We start from the raw sequence: 4,174 nt of genomic DNA on the forward strand, positions 1-4,174 counted from the left end.
CGTGAGTTTGGGGGCAAGAGGGAGAGAGAGTTTGAGTGGTTTGTGAAGTGATTAATCTCTTATGTAATCACAAGTTATTTATAGACAAACTTTAGGCTATGGACCAAGGGATTTCTTGTCTCTTTGTAACACCCCAAAACTTGTGTGATAGAATATTTTGATGTTTTAATGTCCTACATGATTAGTTAAATTTTAAATGTAAAGGAAGTTTATAAACTTTGAGTAAGTATATGAAAATGATAACAAAGAGTAACCTTGGGGGTTTAATATGTAAAATTTGACAATTTATATAAAAAAAAGGGAAAAGAAAACCCAGTGTTGGGTGTGGGGGTTGCAACGCAGGGAGAGCAGGAAGGGGGAGAACCCTTCTTCTCCATCTTACCAAGAAAATCTACAAATTGAAGGCGATTTTGGATGAATTTCGTTTGCATGTGAACAATTTCTCAATCATCTAAGAGTTCCTAACCTAGGGTAAGTTTTATTATGTCATATGATGTTAGATGATAAGATGAGTTTGAGCAATCCATGATAATTGAATGAATTGAACCTGTAAATGAGTTAGAATCATCATGATGAAGATGAATTTTGCATAAATCCGGTTGTATTAAACACTTGTGATGAAACCCACTAGTAGTAGTAGTAAGAATGGTGACATGGGTGAACCATTCATGTCTAATCTTTGTGCTAAGTTGATGAACTAGGTAGTATGTGATGCATTCTTATGTTAGCTAGTTGGGGTATGGTATAAATTTATTTGATTTTAGTAGTGATGATTAGATGAATGCAAGAAGTGGAAAGTTAAAGCATATAAATACTTGTACATAATGTCTTACAAATGCGAAACCCGCCAAGTGTTTGATAAAATGCCTACAAAGTTTGTGTAAAATAGTTACTTTTGACAGCCTTAGATAGTCACCTTGTAAAGGCCGTATCTCATTCGTTATTAGGAGTTAGACAACGAGCCTTATATCGTTGAAAAGGTTGTTTCGCATATTACATTTCATATTTGGTCATAAGAGGCTGGTTATGAGATTTAGTGGGTCAAAACAACATGAAAATTTAGTAAATTCGTTTTGACAGCAAGTTGTTTGGAAGCATTTCAGCTTCTGTGCTGATTTTGTAAAAATCATATAAAATCATAGGAATGTCCGATTTTTACGATCTTTATATGCTTAGAAAGATCTCTGAGTGTAGATCATTTCATATTTGAACATGAAGAACTGAATCAGAAGATAAATGGGTTAAAATGTGTCGTGAACAGCTGCTGCGTAGAAAGTTGCTGCACATTTTTTTAGTATAAATATTAAGTAAAAATAGTTGTATTGTTATGCACACTTGTATGAATCATGAACTACTGATTTTAATAAATTATTAGCAAGTTATTTGATTGTTTTAAGTGTCTAAAACACTTACCAACTAGTCTATGCATATGATTGCACCAACGGGTCGAAACGGGTTGTTGATAGAAAATAGTAGAATGGATGTGTAAAAACCAAGGTGTTAAGAAATGGTATGAAATGTTTAATGTATGAAACAAGTTGCCTAACTTAGAAAATGTTATCATTCTAAGTATGGAATTTTGAAAGAATAATGAACATGATGTAAATACATAATTATGCATGCTAGAAGCTCATGTATGACTTTTGTGATGATGGAATGATAAATTGTTAGATTGATTAGCATTGTAGTATTGTGATACATGTTGAACTCATTAAGCGATTGACACGTGAATAGAAGTGTGATTAGTGATGCGTATGATTACGTATACTAACTATTGAATGGATGTAATGGAATGAGATAATAGGAACGTGTCAAGGAGAGCTCAAGCATAGGAGGATAACGGGTCAAGATAAAGCAAGGTGACAAATACACTTATTGGAGTACTCAAGGTAAGTGATTTCTATAATCACTTCTTTAGTTGTTTAAGTAATATAATGTTTTAATTATTAAGTTCATATGAAGTTGAGGTCAAATCAATAGATTATTTTGATAAATGCACGAATGGGTCGAATAATTCATAGATGAATAACAAGCCGAATACGTATAAGTTAAGAAATTCCTTAACTCGGATGTTGGACTTCAAGATCACATGATAGAATATTAAATTACAATCATATAGGAAGAAACGTGACGCAAAACGGATGAAAAATAAGAGAGTTATGTCCGTTTCGGTAAGGATTAATGGCTAGGAAAAGTGCAGAGTTGACACGGCCGGGTGGTGAACTGACACGGCCAGGTGAAGGTTCTGTCAAAGATATTATTTATGTGATTTATGCGTCGTAGGCTTCGGTATATTATCCGTGAACTACGACGGGCCTCCCAAATATGATTTCGAGTGTTTCCTTGACGATTATAAGTTGTAAACCCAAGTCTAAGCCTCATGTAATTTTTATAAGAGTGTGATAGATGTATGTAATGAAGTTGGACATGTATTACATGTAAATGTATACAAAAATACGTACGGAACACGTAGATATGAATACATGATTGTAGGTATGATTAAATGTATATTAGGTATGTAGATGTGTATGATTGTAAGTTTGTATGTGTGCAAGTATGTGCGAATGCATGATTTGGATGCATTTGAGAATTAGCGTTACTAATAATGCCCTTGGGTTTGGAATATAAGTTAATTGGATGCATTTAAATGGTTGACGTCCTTTTTATGAAGATGTAGTAAATGAATATGTTGAGATTACGGGTTTGGCTAACTAAGTTATTATTGAGTATGTTTGAAAGTGCAGGTTATGAATGTCGGACTTTCGAAGTGTTGATATAATAATGAAACGGTTAAATGTTGAAAGGATAATCGGATTGAAGTAACTTATGCGGTTAGAATATGCTATGGACGTTTTAGTTTATACAACATTTTATGTTTGGTCGTCATCATCTACCAACGGGTTAGTTGTTTGAAAATATATGTCATACCCATTTAATTGGGTAATCGAATGCATGAGAGAAATGAAAGTACATACACGAATGGAACTAAAGTGACGATTTTATAAGTAAATAAGTAAATGACTAACTTTTTAAAGCTTTGTTGTTGAATGTAGGTAAATCCTCAATTCAGGCGACTTGGAGAATCGGAGCGAGCGCGTGTTCATGTTATGTCATACCAAACGCTTCCGCTAGCTTGTTCAAATGTTTTTGATCCAAAATTTGTTGTATTGGTTTTTAGTAGTATCTTGTTGAACGAATTGTAGAATTGTATCTAGTTTGTTTATGTTTAAAACAGGGGTATGCTCGTTTTATGGACGGGTCATGCCCGATTTTTGTTAAATTATAGTATGATAATATCACATTTAGGAAGATGAAATTTTGGGCGTAACACTCTTTGATACTAAACATATGGGATTATACAAATCAAGTTAGTACAAGGTGTGTCCCCCTTGTTTGGGGCCGGTTAGGAGGGGGTCTTGGTCCGATTCCAACTAGTTAGTTAGGTATTAGTTAGGTTAAACCAAGTTAGTTTAGTGATTAACTCGGTTAGTGGTGTGTTGAGCTTTAATGCGGGTGTTAGGGTATTCAGGGACCCTAACTGGCTCAGAAAAAGATCAATATTGTCACTGTCAATATTTTTATGTTCCGGGTATAGTCTGGTTGTTCGGTTGGATAGTAATCCGTTAAAGTGCTTAAATAAGCTTTTAAGTGTCGTTAATAATATTTTTAGTGACACAACTTATTTCCCCAAGTGTCGGGAATATTTCCTCATGTTTTGGCACTTCATTAGTTAGCCAGAAGCTGAAATGTTATTTAAAGTGCTGTGTTTTGTGCTTAGTGTACGTTTTAGGCACATCCAGTCATCGTGACTTATTCCTAGAGACGCGGTTCTACAACCCTTGTATCCCTACACTCACTATGGGTGTAGTAAAATATTTCTGGCTCATACAGGCCTTAGAGGCAGTGTCTTCCTGATGTTGGCTTTATCAGCATGTTCAATAGGTTATCCGTTCACGGTGCTACTGTGCTTTTGTGCATCATGTTTGTCACTAGAGTACAGCATGTAAATAATGTAGTGACGGAAATCAAAGTATGATGCAGATATGTACAAGTATCAACAGTCAAGTAGCAGTTCATGAGTAATTTCAGTTAAGCACAGTAATCAAGAAGTAATTAATTATTAATTAAATCGTACGGATACCTGGTTTAGTGAGGGTTGTCACATTCTCCCCCC

The 4,174-nt window shown here is 34.6% G+C and overlaps 1 long non-coding RNA gene across 2 annotated transcripts; it reads left to right on the forward strand.

Moving 5' to 3' along the window:
- Positions 1-314: 314 nt before the first annotated feature.
- On the forward strand, positions 315-3,316 carry LOC110923291. Of its 2 annotated transcripts, XR_004886842.1 has the most exons (4): positions 315-471; positions 1,805-1,889; positions 2,745-2,900; positions 3,054-3,316. It is a non-coding gene; the product is annotated as an uncharacterized LOC110923291 (long non-coding RNA). The 2 variants fall into 2 exon arrangements; XR_002583930.2 differs by lacking the exon at positions 1,805-1,889 and having other exon boundaries at positions 320-471.
- Positions 3,317-4,174: the final 858 nt, after the last annotated feature.

This window comes from Helianthus annuus, chromosome 17 (genome assembly GCF_002127325.2).
Source record: "Helianthus annuus cultivar XRQ/B chromosome 17, HanXRQr2.0-SUNRISE, whole genome shotgun sequence".
Classification (NCBI taxonomy): domain Eukaryota; kingdom Viridiplantae; phylum Streptophyta; class Magnoliopsida; order Asterales; family Asteraceae; genus Helianthus; species Helianthus annuus.